The 19730-nt window shown below is 36.4% G+C and overlaps 1 protein-coding gene across 2 annotated transcripts in view; it reads left to right on the forward strand.

The window, feature by feature from the left end:
* The window catches only part of LOC122751786 (transcription factor 4-like), a 274344-nt gene that overhangs the window by 92317 nt on the left and 162297 nt on the right, over positions 1–19730 (forward strand). The gene's annotated exons all lie outside the window — the stretch shown is intronic.

Here is a 19730-nt window from a genome sequence, read left to right on the forward strand (position 1 = left end):
AATGCCTGCTGTAGTAAGCTTCCCTGACTTTTTTTCCTTTGCCTACTTTTGCCATTTCCAGATGAGTGCTGATTTATTGCAGATTCTATGGAATGAGAAACATTTTGGTGAAGCAGAGCACATGTTAGTTACTCAAGGCTTTGAAGAGTGGCATTCACTTATATTCAACCTAGTATTGGTAGTAAATATAAAGAAACAAGCCAAACATTTGGAATGATAATTTTTTGATGATAGTTGCTTATAGTTACTCATGAAATTTTAATTACTAATGACTATTGAAATGGTATCCTAAAAGTTATTATTCCTTAAATCAGGGAAATGTTTTAAGGAATTATTTTTGAGTGATAACTATTTTTTTCTTTCTTCATTAGGATTTTCATTGAGGGATCCTTAACTTGGGGTCCAGGAACTTACTTTATTTTTTCAAATTGATAACTTCATTTTGATGTACCTGGGTTTTTGCATAAGCGTATGCATTTTAATTTATGCATTTTTTTCTTTTTTTTTTCTTTCTTTTTTTGCTGGGCAATGGGGGCTAAGTGACTTGCCCGGGGTTACACAGCTAGTAAGTGTCAAATGTCTGAGGCCAGATTTGAACTCAGGTACTCCTGAATCCAGGGCTGGTGCTTTATCCACTGTGCCACCTAGCTGCCCCTAATTTATGCATTTTAAAAACATTATTCTGAGAGGGGGTCCATACATGTTACCAGGCTTCCCAAAGAGTATATGACAAAAAAAAGTTGACTCCCTGATCCATTTACTTTCTGAACACTTCTATGAATGTGTGCTTTGTAGACCTTTGCCTAGTTCTCTGTCTCTATGTTTCTCTCTGCATATGCATTCTGTATATTGCAGACTGGATCAGGACTAAGAAAAGAGGTGTTTACAGTGTCTCAACTAGGTGGCTATTATTCCTTTTGGGGAGAGAAGGCCTTACTTATATGGGATATTTTGTTTCCTTTTAGGTGAGTGGTGTTTAGACATAATATATCATAGCATTGTAAATCTAGCCTGTCTAAAGTTGCACCATGTAAATGCACAATGGAGTTAACATCTGGGAATAGTGAATCTTGAATAAACATCTAATATTTTTTGAGTATTAATAAAAATAAATTACCTAATATTGAAGTGTGAGATATTTAGAGGTATGAAATATGTTGGGTTTGTACATTAGACTTTCATTTTCTGTATATATGATATATTATTTCCAGTTTTACCTTGACTATCTTTCATGGAGACAATGTGTGGAACATATAAATTTTCTATATTAAGGCTCTGCAAATAAAATCCCATTTTATGTTAATGCCTTTTTTTTCTGGTGAGGCAGTTGGGTTTAAGTGACTTGCCCAGGGTCACACAGCTAATAAGTGTCAAGTGTCTGAGGCCAGATTTGAACTCAGGTCCTCCAGACTCCAGGGATGGTGTTCTATCCATTGTACCACCTAGCCACCCCTTATTGTTAGTTCTTTATAATGTAAAAGTATTTTTTTTAATTTTGCATGTTCTTTAGAGAGGAATCTACTCTACTTCAGATAATCTATTAATTTTGTTTAGGTTAATAAAAATGGAAAAAAGTGCAGATTTTGAAAATAAATACGTAACATGTCCAGTGGTGTGCTAAATGTAATACATGCCTATGGATTGGGAGAGGCCATGTGTCTGCTGTCCAGAAAGTGGCTTAAGTTTTAAAACACTTCTCATTTACATAGCACCTTGACATTTGCAAAGCACTTTCATCAAGTCATCTAAATAGAACCAACACTTATCAAGCTCCTATTTAATGTGCAAGACACTGAGCTAGGCACTGGAAAACCAAAAATAACAGAGCCCTAACATTCTACTGGTGTGATATCCCTAAACACCAAGATGAGCATGGGTTTCAGTAGTTCCCAAATTTCTGTTGAGGACCCCACAGTCCTCCCAGGCTGGCGGTCTTGGTGTTAGCCTCAATTCCTCATTTGCACTCATCCCACATGTCCAATCTCTTGCCACATCTTGTCTTGTACCTTCACAATGTTTCTCACGTACGTCACCCTCTCTTCACTCACACTGCTACTATCTTGGTGCAGGTCTATCACCTCATACTTTGACCATTGCAATACCCTTCTGGTCAGTTTCCCTGCCTGAGGTCTTTGCCCATTCTAGTCTATCCTCCATGCAGCTGTCAAAATAAAGATTGGGTCTGACCATGTTACCTCCCTACTCAAAAAACTCTAGGGACTTAAAAAAATTATTTCCAGGATCAAATATGAAGTCCTGCTTGAATTTTAAAGGCCCAAACAGTTTGGCTCCTTCCTGCCTCCCCAGTCCTCTTGCTCTTTGCCCCTTAGTCCTTGTGCACTGCCTAGAATACTCTTCCTCATCACCCCTACCTCCTGGTTTCTCTAACACCAAGACACACACACACATACACACATATATATTATGGGCACAAAGTTGGTTGCTTTATTGTTGTCCCCATTAGAATGTGAGTTCCTTGTGGTCAGGTCCTGCTTTTCCCCTTTTATGTCCTCATTCTTGAGCAAAGTTTCTGGCATATAGCAGACACTTAATAAGTAACAAAGTAATACAAAGGAATAGGGGAAAGTGATTATAGTAACCAGAATCAGCAAAGGAAGTCCTTTTGTGTTACATCTAAACTGTGCTTTGAAGGATGTTAGGAATACCAAGAGGTGTAGAAGAAGAAGGAGTGCATTTCAGACATGAAGGCTCTTTTGTGCAAAGGAATGAAGTTGAAAGATGGAATGCTAATAGGACATTTTGACTGGAACAGAGCATGCGGGAAGAGAAAAAAAAAGGTGAAATAATATTAGAAATATATGTGGAAGTCAGACAGTAGAGGACTTTAAACACGATAATTATGCATTTCTATTTTGCCTTAGAGGCAGTAGCAAGCTGCGGAAGATTTTTAGACACAATGGTTAGATTAGTATGTTAGGAATGCCAAATTAACAACCATGTGAACTATGAATGGAGAAGGAAGAGTTTGAAGGCAAGGAGGCCAATTGTAATAGTACAAGAAAGGTGTGAAGAGAGTCTATACTAGGGTAGATAGGGTCTATATATGTGAAGAGAAAGGGATGGATGTAAGAAACATTATTCAAGTAGAATTGACAAGATTTAGCAACTGATAGAGTAAGGGTAGAAGAAATAGTCAAAAATGACTCCAAGGTGGGGAATGTGAGTGACTGAAAGACTAATGCTATCAACAGAAATGGAGAATTTTGGAGGGAAGTGGGAATGGGTTATGGAGAAAATATAACGGTGTCTGATTTTGACATTTTGAGTTTGAGAAGCTCAAGGTACATCCAGGTAGTGATAAAGAGCATACAGGTGTTAACATAGGATTAGAGTTCAATAGAGCATCTGGGGCTAAATCTATATAGAAATTATAATTGACCCCATGGGTGCTTATCAGATTATTCAGATAGTATAGAAAGAGAAGAGAAGAAAGCCCAGAAAACTGCAAACTGGGTAGTACAAGTATTATGACTTAACCATATACAAGGAAGTTAAGACTCAGAGAGGTCAGATTGACTAGTCACAGTCCGAGTATAATCTTTTTTTTTTTTTTGGCCCGGGGCAATGGGGGTTAAGTGACTTGCCCAGGGTCATACAGCTAGTAAGTGTCAAGTGTCTGACCGAATTTGAACTCAGGTACTCCTGAATCCAGGGCCGGCCGGTGCTTTATCCACTGCACCACCTAGCTGCCCCGGAGTAGAATCTTAGTATTTTAATTCCATTTCTAGTACTCTGGTATTTCTATAGTATCCTATAAATTATAGATGTCTTTTGATATTAAACAAAATGTTAAAACTTACTGAGTTTTTAATCCGAGCCTCTCTGTCCTCTACCAATTCAGTCACTTACTTCAGGCTTTCAGTAGCTCAATGGGAAAGCTTCTGTGTTTCCAAGATTTCAAGGTCCCTCAGGATTGAATCCCTGTGTCAATCCACACTGGAATGTGTAACTCTCCTTTTTGTCTGTGGGGACCCGTTTTCTTACACTGAAGCAGAGAGATGGAAAAATTGGGGCAAAACTATACCCTCTTACCCATACAACTAATCAGCTAGCCAAACTAAATAGTTATGCATGTCTCAAAATATTCTTCCTAATGTGTTCGTCTGACTTTGATCATACTCTTGTATAGTACCCTAAGGGATAAAAATAGAAACAATATAGAGATAGAATATCTAGTCCAAACTTCTAGTTTTATAAATGAGACTCATGGAGAATGTGATTTAAGTGTAAAACAAAAATTAAGTAGCAGAGGTTGAATTTGAACCCAATTCTTCTGACTCCAAAGCTACTTTCTGTTCATGCTTCCTTTCCAGTCCTTCTTCTTCAAGGCCAGCACAGATTCCATTTTCAGAGTGTGGTGCCCTAGATTTAGTCAGAGGTTCTGATCTTGATTCTTGGCTCTTGCTATTAATTGCCTATATGATTTGGAGCAAGTTATTTTACCTTTCTGAATCTCAGGTGTAAAATTAGGAAGTTAGACTAAATGAACTTTCAGCTCATTTTTTTATATGATTCTATGATTTTCCACAAAGCTTTCCCAGTGATTTTTGGAAGGACAGTAAATAATAGAAGTATTTTAAGTTTACATTAAAGGAACTCATCCCAAATCCTACTGATTCAAAAGCAGTATTATTTTTACATATCTATTTGATGATTTTGATCCTTTTTCTTTGGCATTCCTTATTATATGGGAGTACTTCAGGAGACAAGTGGTTTCATACTTCCTTGAGGAAGAGACAAACATTTTTGGAAAGAATAAAAAACTCCTGAATACTTTTTCTCTTTGTAATGGTTTAGTCCTGCATGGCAAATAAATGGGTGAAATCACAGCTGCAGTAGGCTCAGGGGGTTACTGGAGCCTTAATTGCTAGGGAAGAGGACCCTCCCCCTCAATATATGGATTTGATCCCGCATGGAAATAGAATCAGGTGGGTGAAATGTCATTGATTCCAAAAGATGAAACTACTGAATTTCTGGTTTGTTGGTTTCTGTTTATTCTAAAAAATATTTGCTCATTTTAAGATCTAGAACCATAAAATTGACATGGGAGAGGTGTTATAATTAGTAGCTTAAAAGGGAATACTTAGAATCATAGAATTTTTAAATTGCAAGATATATAGAAGTTACCTAGGCAAAAACCTTCACTTTAGAAATGAGAAAACTGAGACCCAAAGTTTTCTCAATGCCCATGCTGTGACAGAGCTTGGATTAGAATTCAGGAGTGTTGACTAATTAGTAGTCCAAGGCTTTTTTCACTTAAAAATTAGACTCTGGGGCAGCTAGATGGCACAGTGGATAGAGCGCCGGCCCTGGAGTCAGGAGTACCTGAGTTCAAATCTGGCCTCAGACACTTAACACTTACTGGCTGTGTGACCCTGGGCAAGTCACTTAACCCCAACTGCCTCACAAAAAAAAAAACAAAAAAAAAATAGACTCTAAGCACTTTGTAGATGGAGTTTCACTCCCCTCTCCTCCATAGCAATGTTTGTTGAATTAAAATCTTTTTCTTTGATCTCTTTTCTGATAATTTCTAGAGTAGAGATATGCACAGTTTACTCCAGAAAAACTGCCAAAACAGATCATATGATTTCCTGGTGAAATATGGGCCATTTAAATAACTGATTCAAATAACGTAGGAGGGGAAATCTTTTTTTGGGGGGAGAATTAAAAATTAATATGATTGGCTATCGAGGGCAGCTAGATGCCACAGTGGATAAAGCACCAGCCCTGGATTCAGGAGGACCTGAGTTCAAATCTGGCCTCAGACCCTTGACACTTACTAGCTGTGTGACCCTGGGCAAGTCACAACCCTCATTGCCCCACCAAAAAATAAAAATTAAATTAAATTTAAATTAAAAAATATATATGATTGTCTATCTATATGGATCTGTATTTACAAAAAAAAAAGTAAATCAGGTTTGTTTTGTCTACATCCATCAACTTAATTCTCTCAGTACATATTAAAAGAAACACAAACGCGCACATGCGCACACACACACACACACACACACACACACACACACACCACCAACCAAACAAGTTTAAAATATGCCGTAACTGTCTGGTTCACATTTATAAGACAGTTTTATTACTGAAGGTAAGACAGATAACTGGGCATTTTTCCAGCGTCTTGGCAGTTTTTCTTTTCTAAGGGTACTAATATTAGGATTAGCATGTTGTTTTAAAGCCATTACCTTTCTACACCTTAGTAATTACTTGTTCTTAGGGGAAGCTTGGAGCATTTGAATTAGATTTTTTTTTTGCCAGATATGTGAAAGAATGTCAATTTGATTTAAATATTTTTGTGAGTTCTTAAAATTGGTACTCTAGACAATTTCACCAATATAGGCAATAAAAATGACATATTTATAACAATAGAATAATAGGTGCAAAATGAGACAAAAGTCTCAATTCTATAAATTTATTTGATTTAAATCTATAGTTGCTGGGTTTATGCTTATGTTTCAGTTTTCTTCAATATAATAAGAGTACACCATTATTTAGTTACTTACATCTCCTCACCTGTACCTGATAAAGCAGTTCGGTTATATCCGCATTGATAACATGCTTATTATCTACACAAAAAAAAGATTACTTTTCTAAGGAAATCAGAAATAAAAAAGAACCATTATAATGTAAAATTTTGAATAACATTTCTTGTGCATGTGCCATAGCTATATCAAAATAGGCCTTTTGAGCAAAGAATCATACATAACAGAACTGGTCTTTAACTTAAAAACAGAAGAAATTTATATCACTGTATGGCAGTTTTACCATTGAAGATATTTTATTTTTATTAAAATTTTAATACTGGGAATGATCACAGAGCCATAGAATTTTGAAAATGGAAGTGACCTTAGTGGTCATGTAGACTAAATTAATAATTTTAAAGATGGAGAAACTGAGGTAAAGAGTTGAAATTTTTATATGAGATATTGGTGTTAAAATTTTATTAGTATTAAGTATCATTTCTTTATACAGAGGTTCAAGATAAAAAGTTAGAATTTAGGGAGTTGGTAGAGGGTGGGAAGGATATTATTAAGGAAATGAGACTTGAATTAAAAATATAGTTAATGTGTCCTATCCTACTCGTCCCCTCCCTGTTTCATTGCTCTTTTGTAGTCACTTTGCACATCTGAGTGATCTCTTTGTGAATGTTTAAAAAACAACCATACTTCTTTAACTTGATCAAGCAGTCATCCAATTAGCACTTGGCATTAGTAGTAGAGGCTATGAATTAGATTAGAAAGGTCATTCATGAATCAGCTATAGCAATTCAGTTCTTTCCAGCTTAGACTTTCCAGTTGTCCAGTGGTTATCAGAATTTACTTTATTTGTGTACATAATTCTGGTTTGTTTAGTATACTTGTAATCTATCAAGCAGCAAGCCACCAAAGTAACATTTGAATTTAAGTAAATTCTCATTCGTTATTCACAAGGTTTTCTTATATTTTATTGACCTGACAGAACTCTCAAAAGATATGATATTCTTTGCCAGTAACTAGTTAAGGCAGATCCAATGAGGGGTTTCCACTATAAATAAATTGTCTATGGCAAATAGCAAGATACATTTTAGATTGTGAAAATTTGACTTTTAATGAATATCATCCATTCATCAAGGAATTAGTGCACATCATACTATAAAGAAAAGGTTTTAGAAGTCGAGAATTATACATGGAATCAATTTATTACTTGCAGTGGTTGAGTATCCTAAAATTGCCTCTTCTGATGTGAATAAGCAATGTTTTACATCTTATTTTAAACCTCTAATCCTATAAAATCCCCCAGCTATCAAGATATCACTTCCTAGGATCATATATTTAGACCTTGAAGGGACCTTAGGGACTAGCAGTTCCAGCCCCCTCATTTTATAGATGAACAAACTGACTTGCCCAGTGTTACCCAGATAAATAAGTGAGGCAGGATTTCAACTTAGATGTTTTTCACTCTAAGCCTAGCACACTTTTACTATTCCACCTAGAAAGAATTCTCTTTTGTATTTGATTGATGAATAAAAAATATATTTTATTGTCAGAAATTCATAGATGTATATAGACACACATATAAGAATTATAATGCTATTGGTTTTAAATTTAAAGGTATGTCTTTATGCTTATATTCCCCTATCTCTTTACAATTTTATGAGAATAATCCACACATGGATTTAGGGCATCCTTGATGAAAGTTTGAGAAGGGGAAAACGACAACAACCTGCTTGCCTTTGCGTTTTATGACTATTTTTAAAAAGCTTGGTTTGGTTTAGCAGAGCACTGCCTTAAAGGCTTCCTAACAGCAAGATATCTTCCAGGTATGTATGAAAACCATCTACAAGCTTTTGTTCAAATAATCAACTTCACATTGATATTGAGAGGCTTATGCCACTTCATCAAAACTATAGGGAGATGCATGCTTGCCAGAGGTGTTGTTATTGTCATGGAGGATATCCATCATAGAATCAAAATTAAATAAAAATTTCCTGTAGATGGTGAGATCTTCCAGATGTTCTTGTTTGCTAATGGAATTTTCTTTGTCTGTCAACTCCTAGCATCTAAATGAGATAAAAAATAACTCAAAAGAGTTTCACTTAAATGTTTATCTTTAAAAACAAACAAAAACTTAGTGGTTGAAGAATACCTGTTATCCATTGTACAATTGTTGAATGGCCAACCCTTTGTTTTTGTTGTTCAGTTATTTCAGTTTTGTCCAATTCTTCATGTCCCTATTTGAGATTTTCTTGGGAAAGAAAGTGGCTTAGGGGTTGCTAGGTGGTGCAGTGTTTAGACCACTGGCCCTGGAGTCAGGAGGACCTGAGTTCAAATTTGACCTTAGATACTTACTAGCTGTATGACCCTAGGCAAGTCACTTAACCCCAATTGTCTTAAATATCCACAGCCTTCTCCAATCATCCTGATATATATCTTGCCACTGGACCCAGAAAGCTCTCGAGGAGAGAGTGAGGTTAATAACCTTGCACAGTCCTCCCTCACTTAAATCAAGTTCATTGCAAGTCATGACATCTGTCATGGTCCTCTTTGATAACCAAAGACAAACAACAACAGTTGGAATGTTTGCTGTTTCCTTCTCCAGCTCTTTTTATAGATGAGGACCTGAGGCAAAGTTAAGTGACTTTGTCAGGGTCATCCAGCTAGTAATTGTCCGAGGCCAGATTTGAACTCGGGAAGATGAGTCTTCCTGACTCCAGGCCTAGCACTCTACTGTGTCACCTAACTGCCTCCTTGGACAGCCCATAGATCTGGTCAATCAATATATCTCTTAGACAGACATTGCTTGTGGACAGTGAACTAGGTCCAGAGCTGAAAAGGTAAGAGGAGATTGGGTTTTATTTGTGATTTTGTGAAGTTCTTTGAGTGACCCAGACTTCTCCCTGAAACAAAGTTCTGTCTTTTTACAACTTTATCTTTCCAATAATGCTGTGTGGTTGTGAATCATGGAATATCACTATATGGAAAGAATTAAAGTTGTAAGTTTCCAAAAGGGCAATAGAGAGGGGCTTGGTTTATGAATTTCATCATATATTACCAACAAAGAATTGTGAGAGAGACAGAAAGACAGAGAGACAGAGAGAGAAAGAATAAGGCAAATTCTCAGAGAGACATATGATTAGAAAAGGAAATTGATGAATTTTTTAGCAAGTGTGAGGAATGACCATTAGACTGTCCACGTTTTCAGTGGTAACTATCTCATGTCAAGAGGTCTGGAGAAAGACCCCTAGCCAGTGGGTGGACCCCCTATAGAGGATTTATGGTAGGACTTGGAGAAGTCACTGATGAGAAGGTATGAATGGAGAGGGAGTGTCAAAGATCCATTGAAATATTGATAGTCTTCTCCTGTTGTGGACTGAGCTTGGCTAGGACTTGTCCCTTGATACTTGAGATGATATGAGAAACTCGGGTAATTCAACAGTGATCAAAATGAAACAAGCATTTATTGTCTGTTATGTGTCAACCACTGTGCCAAATGATTTACAAATTTTATCTCATTTTTTTCTTTCAACCATGGCAAGTTGGCACTATTATTACTTCCATTTTACAGTTTATAAAATTGAGACAGCCAGAGGTCAGGTGACTTACCCCAGGTCACACAGCTAGATTTGAATGATGATCTTCTTGACTAGAAGCCTACTGTGCCACCTAGCTGCTTCTCTAGCAGGCAGTGGAGGTTTACTTAGCCATTACAGAGGAAAGACATTCAACAAGGATGTTAAATGAAGGCCCCATAGTGATTCAGCTAAACATAACTTCTTGGTGTTTGAGATGCTTGTGTTCCAGTCAGAAGGCCACAAATGCTCCAGAGAGAACTGTGGAGCTGCTCCTGACATTCTGTACTCTGATGACAAGCAATGTCAACAACCTGAGCCCATCGCAAGCCAAGAAAGTCTCAAGGAGAGTTTCAGGACCTCTTAAATGAAAATCAAAGCAAAAACAAAATTAGTCTAAGCTATGTGGGGTAGGGCCATAGGAAAAGCAAGCCCATATTTCGTGGCAGGGCTCAGCTTGCCTGCAAGATATTGCCCCTAGCACACTCCTTTGGACTTATGCTGCTTTCTATAACAAATACCATAACATACAATCAGTGCGTGTATTTTAATAAGTGCTAGATCCAGTGTCCAAGGACCTGGTTTGAATCTTTGGTCTGCCAATTACTACCTATGTGACCTTCACAAAGGTATAAATAGCTTTATTTCATTTGTATGATCTGTTTGTGGAGTTTCTTCCTTATCTGACTTGTGAAATCTGATATTACAAAGTTTTTAAAGAAGTTTTCTTTATCATACTAGTTAAGTATGGATTAGTAAGAATGTTTTTCGGTGCACATGTGAGGGAAATTATATTTGGTTTATAGAAGAAAATTTCTTAAATATTAAAGAACAGTTTATTTCTTAATGTGATCATATAATTCATTTTTGAAGTGAAAGGCAGAAGGAATACATTAGATTGGAGTGGGGTGGGGGTGGGAATTAACACACCTACCTGCATTATATGGAAATAGATACTTCTAGAGAGAGAAACATGGTATAATTAGTCTATGTTCAAGAGTGAGTTCCACTCCATGGTTTTCAGATTGTTCAAAGAAATTTAATATTATATGGTGAAACAATTAAGCTGTTTTAACCGGTGTTCCTCTTCAGCTGTTAAACCTTTTAAAAATGCTGTTTTGAGGTTGATACATATCTACTGACATTTCTCCTTTACTATTTCATTTTTAGTGTTTGCAAGGATTTTTTTTCCCCTTAGGATGATGTGGCTCACAATCCACAAAGCCTTCTTTCCACGCTGCCCCCCTCCCCACTAGTTGAAATAAGATGCAGCTGACATCAGTCTTTTTGCCTTTTTATGATATGGGGATGCGGTAGTATCAAAGCAGGCAGGATGAAAGCACAAAAGCTTCCTGTTTCCAGCTGTTTTCCTCAGCAAAGACTTTTTTTCCCAAAGATGATGCTTCCTTTCAAGGGTTTTTAATCTGCAAACTGTTTCCTCAGTTTATTTCACTGTAGTAAAATGTGTTCCCTTTAGGTCATATCTGTCTCTTTTAAAACCCAACCTGCCCTTTTCAGTAGCTTTATTTGCTACTCAAAAGAACAAACATGACTTTATAAAGTTCCTTTAATGAAGTACAAAGACCAATAAACCTTTTGCCACTGGAGTTTCATATTTATAGTACCAATTTTCTTTTGTGAAAAATTTTAGATATCAAAAAGCCATTGAGTACTATTAATCTGACAATTCATAAACAAAGTAGGAGTAAATGTGACATTATGACTTAGAGGGGTTTTTTTTCCTAATGCAGTATAATGATGTGTATTTTGCTTTGTTTTATGTAAACCCTTAATACTAAGGTACTAGAGACTCTGTAAATAAAAAGGTGAGTACTAATATTTGTTAGGATATGGGGGTTTGATTTATGAGAAGTGAGAATTTTTGTCTCCTTTACTGAAGTTCTTTTCTTCATTTTTCTGGCACAAGTACAAGAATATTTATGAATTTTGTTGCCCTTCTAAGATTCAAAATCAAATGAAAATTGATTCCTCACTCATATTTTACAAGTTATAAAATCTGAAGTTTAGGAATATAAACTTTTGAATAAGAGTTTTACCCATTTCCTGGATTTTCTATTCCCTTTGTTAAATTAGGGTTATTATTTTCACCAGGTTTTAAATTGTATTTTCTTATTTAAGTGAACTGTACCAATGAAATCTGCTTGCCTACATAAGCTAATTGAACATTTAAGAGAACCAAACAAAATGAGTAGCAGTGAAACAGAAAGAAGGATTGTGTTAGAATGATGGTAAACTTTTAGCTGTATGTCCTGTAATTGTCTCTTTTCCCACTTGTCTTTAGGGATGCTTAACTGCTAAAGGCAGGGAGCAGTGAGTATTCACTACTGGCCACAAGCATGGTACTGCAGCACCAGAGTGTGAGAGAAGTCTCTCAGATTTAATGAAGCCAGTGGCATATGGGGGAGTACCACCTCATTTCATTTTCACTTTAATGCTAACTCTAACATATGTTTTAAATTCAAGTGGTGTCCCAAGTGCCAATACATGTTAAAAGGACTAAACATTTAATAGAAAAATAAAAGAAGACAAAAGCAACAAAAACCCCTAACCCTTTTTTTCTTTTTTATTCTTGTTGCCCATTCTATTGAGGATGGAAGGCTGATAAAGCTTAAAAACATGAACATGGCTATTTTATCTTTTCTGTTTAATAGAGAGCTATGAAAAAATGGCAATTAACATATTCAGACAGAAAATCATCCTGGCTGAATGACTCATTAAATAGTCATATAAACAGGATGTGCTGAAATGAACTGGTACAAAATTTAGTTTCATTGGTCTTTTCAGTGCACTATTGCTCATTATCAGCACTTTTAGAAGCAGACTGTGGTGCTTCAGAGGACACTTAAAGTTCTTTTCCTTTTATTTTTTTCTTAAATACTTTCAGTCTTCTCTCCTATTCCCTAAAGCCTTGCATTTAGCTTTGTGTTTGGGATCATAGACATCAAGTTGCAAAAAAACTTACAGGTCATCTAGTCCAACCTTCCATACAATGCAAGAATTTAGTGTACAGCATAACATAATGATAGGATACCAGTATTTGCTTGAAAACAACCAGTGTTAGGGGCTTAGGAGCTTCTAGGACAGCTGATTTCATTGTAATCAGTCCAGTCCACCAAGCATTGAGGAAGTGAGGAAGCACCACAGATCCAAAGATGTGGCAAACAAAACAAAACAATCCCTGCCTTCAAGAAGGTTATATTCTGTTGAAAAGATCCAATATGTAAACAGCTAAGCTTGTACATCATAGTTTGAGGAAAGAGAAAGCATTAACAAAGACAGTCAGAAGCTTTTGACAGGACATAGATCATGACCTGAACCTTGAAGGAAATTAAGGATTCTAAGAAGTAAATATGAGGGAAATACAGTAATCGAGCATTTATTAAGCACCTACTATGTTCCAGTCACTGTGGGAAGCACTGGAGATAAAAAGAAAGACAAAAGACAGTCCCTGCCCTTGAGGAAATAAAAATATAATGGAGAACAACATACAAAGAACTATATGCAGGATAATTCAGAGATAAAAAGGGGGTAAGCCCTAAAATTAAGAGAGAATGGGAAAGGCTTCCTGTAAAAAGTGTGATTTATGCTATAACTTCAAAGCCAGGAGTGGAGCATTGAGAAGGGAGATAATCTTAGGCATGGTGGACAGCTAATAAAAGTCTCCAGAGCCAAGAAATAGAGTGTTTTGTTCCCGTCTTTTACAGGAAACCTCTCTCAGTCCCTCTTAATTTTCATGCCTTCCCTCTGTAGATAATTTCCTATTTATCCTGTTTGTAGATAGCTTGTGTTGTCTCCTTCATTAGATTATGAGCTCCTAAAAGACAAGGACTGTCTTTTATCTTTCCTTGTATCCCTACTACTTAGCATAACTCTTGGCATATAGTAGGCACTTAATAATTGCTTACTGACTGACTGAAGAACAGCAAGGAGGTTAGTGTCACTGGAAGGAAGAGTGTATGGGGACAATGTAAGGTATAAAAAGGCTGGAGGGTGACATTGGGAGAGTGGGGTAGTTTATGAAAGGCTTTGAATGCTAGATGATTTTATATTTGATCCTAGAGGTAACAGAGAGCCAGTGGAGTTCATTGAGTAGGAGGGTGACTTTAGAATAATCACTCTGTCATCTGAATGGAGGGATGGACTAGAGTGGGGAGAAACCCAGGGCAGACCAATCATTAGACTATTCAAATAGTACAGGGGGCAGGTAGGTGGCGCAGTGGATAGAGCACTGGCCCTGGGGTCAGGAGGACCTGAGTTCAAATCTGACCTCAGACATGTAACACTTACTAGCTGTGTGACCCTAGGCAAGTCACTTAACCCCAAATGACTCGCACCCCCCCAAAAAATAGTACAGGCATGAGGAGATGAGGGCCTATACTAGGGTGATAGCAGCATCAGAGAAGAAAACGGGAGTCTCTTTGAGAGATAACGCACAAGTGAAATCAACAGACCTTGGCAACAGAAATATGGGGATAGGAAATAGTGAGCAGTCAAGGATGACACCTGTTTTATGTCTGAAGGACTGAGAGGATAGTGGTACCCTTAACAGTGATAGGGAATATATTGTTTCGATTGTTGTTGTTTGTCCTTCATTTTTTTTTTTTTTTGGTGAGGCAATTGGAGGTTAAGTGACTTGCCCAGGGTCACAAAGTAAGTGTTAAGTGTCTGAGTCCAGATTTGAACTCAGGTCCTTCTGAATCCAGGGCCGGTGCTCTATCCACTGAGCCACCTAGCTGCCCCCTGTCCTTCATTCCTGAAGAGGACCATGACATGGGGTGATGTTGTGACTTGAAGCGAATTGGATTTAAGTGAGGGAGGACTATGCAGTCACCAACGTCACTTTTTCTTCCAGAGCCATCTGGGTCCAGTGGCAAGATATATATATCAGGAAGGCTAGAGATGGCCCCAGATGTTTTTTAAGGCAATTGGAGATAAGTGACTTGTCCAGGGTCACACAGTAAGTTTCTGAGGTGAGATTTTAACTCGGTTCCTTCCACCTTTATGATCCCAGTGTTTCTATTCACTGAGCCTCTTAGCTCCCCCTGGGAGTAGATTACAAACAGCAGGATAACCCAAATGTATGGAGGAAGAATATGAAGTGCTAAGTCCAAGGAACATCATGTAAGCCTGTTAAGTTATGATGTAGGCAGTCAGCAAAATTTTTATCACTTAGAACAGGTATCATTGTTAGAAATGTTCTTCCTTATGCTTTCTTCTTTCCATGATTATAGTCTCTCTGCTGTACCCCTGTTCCCAAACAAGAAAATGGTGTTCCCACAGAATCTCTAAACAGATTCTTAGTCCATGCTAAGCCAATAAATGTTTTCTATATTTGTTTTTATTGTACTTTCAGAACTTGATATAATGTTTTTCTCTTGTACAGCCAAAAATGGAGGGCCATGGCTGTCTAAAATATCCCAATAAGGGCAGTTTGAAATAGGATAATAGAATTTTATTCTGGAAGGGACCTTAGTGATTATCATTTTGCATGTGATGAAGCCCAGGTAAGTTAACTGACTTGCCGAGAATCAACAAGCCAGAGCCTATAAATTAAGCATTGTGTGATTGAGATTACAGGCAAAGCAATAAACAGAAGCCATTCACCACTGCCTGATGGCCAAAGTGCTTATAATTTGTCCATGGCCAAAGACTATGTAGTATTCCTTGCTTCAAGATGAGAAAAATCTTCTTGTTAAGAGATTACATTATTGAAAAACCTGTACATTAATCCTGAGAAAAAAGTGATGCCATGTATGGATTGAATTAAAAGATTTTATGCAACTTCCTGACCACTTGGCTTATCATCAGAAAATGTGTTGGGCATCCATGGAAAATATTTTCTTTGCCATCCCTACATGTATCTTTTAAAACTCTTTAACATTGTGTCCTTACCTTCAGGCATGAAGGTACTTACTGAAGTTGGTTAATGGAAATGGGGGAGGTTTAATCTCTCTACAGAAGAAAGGTTACAAAGCTTTACAACACTTGTGAATGGAAAGTACACTTGAACACTTTGGCATTTTTCTTTTGGACTGAACCACCAAACTTGCTGGTGTGAAGCCTGATTCTGTCAGAGGAGCCTCTATCTGGGTTGGAGAGAGCCATTCCACAGGGTTACTGTTCCTTCATTGGAGAGGCAGGACTGCTACATCATTTATAATAAGAGTATAATCTACATCATAGATCACCATAAAATCATAGATTTAGAGCTGAAAGGGACTTTACCCCATCAGTTTACAGAGTAAGAACCTAAATTCCAGAGATCTTGTCCAATAACTTGCCGTTTAGGTTGTAATTGATAGGGGCAGGATTTGAACCCAAGTCACCTGACTTAAAAACCAATGCTCTTTCCACTGTATAATGCTGACTTTGTCATTTATGTGCTCTGTGGATGTTGGCCCTAGATTTTCCCTGTCCCATTTCTAAGACAGTGATCCTGAAGGGTAAATGCAGGAGGTTTAGGTCAGTAATATCTACTCCTCAGGCATAATCCATTTGATTTTGTTTAATGTCATTAACAAGAAGCAGCATGACTAAATGGATAGAGAACCTGCTTGGGCATCAGGAAGACCTGAGTTCTAGTATTGCCTTTAAGACTTAATAGCTATAGTACTATGGGTAAGTCACAATCTCTCAGTGTCCTCAAGTTACTTTTTAAGAATATATGTTTCAGAATAGTTGCATATCTGCATTGATAGAGAGGTTTCCTCACCAAGGGTTCCCTAGTCTGTATAAAAATGAGGGGTTTTGGGGGTAATCATATAGTTCTGTTTTGTTTTCAATCCAAACAAAAAGCCTACCTCCCACTTTAAAAAGTTATTACTACAAAAGCTCACTGCAAAAAATCTTGGGGTACATAGGGGAAAATTTGTGTGAGTGACTTTTCTAGCGGTGCTCCTGACTATGTGCATCACTTTAGTGGAGAGTAATCATGCTATTATTTTTTGTCACTAGGTATAACAAGTGGGTAGAGCTTTGTGTATTCCACTGTGATGAATTAATTTGGTGTTCATTGTAGTAGCACTGATCATAATGAATTCATCTGGCATTCATGTGGATGTCATAGTTGTGTTTTTTTTTTCTCTTTCATTTCATTTTAGCTTTGGTTAATGGATACTTTATAAGTGTGACACATCTGATCCAGTTCTCACAATAACCTTACAATTCAGAATACTGAAGGCTACTCTCTTTAGTTTGGAATATTCTGAAGAAATTTTCTTCCTCAATGTATGGTGATTAAAAAGGGTGATAAAAGGAAGGATGATTTCTGAATAATGCTTATATAAAAAAGTTTAAGTGCTTTTTAGAAGTTTTCTGAAACAAAATTAACTAGTTTTGGCAAGGTAGATTGATGTAATAATAGGCACTTTGGCCTGTGGGGTTTTTTTTAAAGCTCTAACCAAAGTATTTGGATCATAGTTTGTGGAAGGAAAATATTCTATTTCCTAATTCCAATATTAAATAATGAAAACTGCCTACTGAATGAGTTTTCTTTTCTTTAAATTTCTTCTTTCTCTCACATGAGAGGTTGATAAATGTATGTGCATACATTATTTATCTGTTCATGTAAGGAGGACACATAATTGACTATTAGATATGGTAATTGCATAAATACATCTTGTTCAAACCCATTTTCTTTTCTGTTTATAAAATAAATATTTTAGTGAAATTGGGATATAGCTGGAAAATAACATTGCTTTGTCTAAAATTGAAAAATTAGATTGCAAAGGAAAAGTGAGACTTTAACCCCAAGCAACTTAAAAAAAAAAAACAACACAAAACAAAACTGAGGCCTTAACCTATATCAGTTCATTTTTCATAAGCTTTTTCTTAATTTGTTCATCATGTTTGCTAATTATTGAAGATATTTATAATAGAACAAGGGTTCCCTTCATCACAGCCCACCTGCTCTGCTGATTTGATCCACAGGGAAAACATAATAATATTTCGTCGTATGGAAATAGATTCATTCTTTATGAGGAGCAGGGTGTCAATTCAGGTCCCTCGTTAAATTTAAACCTGGGAATTGTATCATCCTCCACAGACTCCCTGGTGGTTTTGAACAAATAGGTTATTTTTTACTTCCTGTTCTAAAAAGAACTCCAGCTTGATCTGGTGTAGCAGCTGTATCCCATTCCCAGCAACTGCTTTTCTTCAGCTGATAGGTCCTATGCATATTTCACCATGTGAAGTTGGTGAAGAATTTGGGGGATCTGTTGGGAATGGAAAGTACCACATAACTGGGTTACTGTTGTTTTCATTATTTTTGTTATTATTGCAACAGATTGTACAGTAATATGCTAACAAAGATTTATGGCTTTATGCAGCAGTAGGAAATGTTGAGATGTGGAGGAAAACTCATGTTAAAACGAATGTCTATAATAATGATAAAAGGAAAACAAAACAAAAGAGGTTTCTAAGAAAATTGCTTTGAGTATAAATATTTGTATTACCATTTGCCATGGTTTGAAAATCTTGAAAGTAATTGTTTATGCATTTCCTTTTTTAGATATGTTGTATGACTATATATGCATAGCTGTTCTTGGAAGGGGGTTTATTTCTTTTATTTTTTCTTTACTGGCACACTTAGCTGTTGAATATGCAATGAGTAGAAAATTTATGGAGGGCAGAATTATGAGTATCTGAAGAAAGTTTAATTACTTTTATAATTTAGATAAGCTTCATAATTTATTGTAACACACTGTACTTTGGCACAATTTGTAACAATTATAAAGCACTTGAATTTAGGTTCTTTACTTGGCAGCTATAAACAGAGTTAACTGTATGAAAACTTTGAGAATTCTCTCTCTTTCCTTCCCCGCCCCCTCCCCCCATGCATTAGAGGCTTATAGGAAAGCGTCTCTGTGCTCTATTTTCATTTACCAAATCCCTGGACTTTTATTTCTGTATAAGGACAAATTATAGAGTAGTGTGTTTGTGGTTTCAGACATACAACTAGCAAGCAAAGAGACGAAACTAACATATCCATCAATGTCTAATCCCAGGAAATGGAGAAATAGGGAGAAACTCAAATCACTTAAGCAGATAATCTTTACTTGAAATAAAATGAAAACAAAAAGAAAAAGTAACTACATACATTTCAAAACAAACTTTTTTCAAAAATGCTTTTCTTATTAATTTGTGAAAATACCCTTTTATAATTAAGAAGAAACCAAATTAAATTTCAAGTTTTGTTGAGTTCTCTTTTCCATTGAGAATGAATTACTGTCACAGAAATCACTAACTACATCTTTGTTTGTGAAATGTATGCTTAACACTAATTTTACTCATTTTTCTCATTTCTGTCTTCCTCAAGTTCTGATTTGGCTTTTCATGATATAACCATTGCAATCCCTAGATACTGTGTTCTATTGTTCCTAAAATACTTGATTTTAAAAAGCATTTATATTTTGCAACCCAGAAAAATGGGATTCTCCCAAGTTAAAAATGGAATTCTCTCATAAACCATACTGAAATAGATGAACATATTTCAGTGATAATAATGTTTCTATGTGTCCATAGTTATTATTTCTTCATGAGGAAGCTTAGAGCTAAATGAGCTATTCCAGTTAGGTACAGAATTAGGTATCTAACATGATTAATATTTAGGAATTTCTTAACCTCTTTACTT

This window comes from Dromiciops gliroides, chromosome 1, assembly GCF_019393635.1.
Source record: "Dromiciops gliroides isolate mDroGli1 chromosome 1, mDroGli1.pri, whole genome shotgun sequence".
Classification (NCBI taxonomy): Eukaryota; Metazoa; Chordata; class Mammalia; order Microbiotheria; family Microbiotheriidae; genus Dromiciops; species Dromiciops gliroides.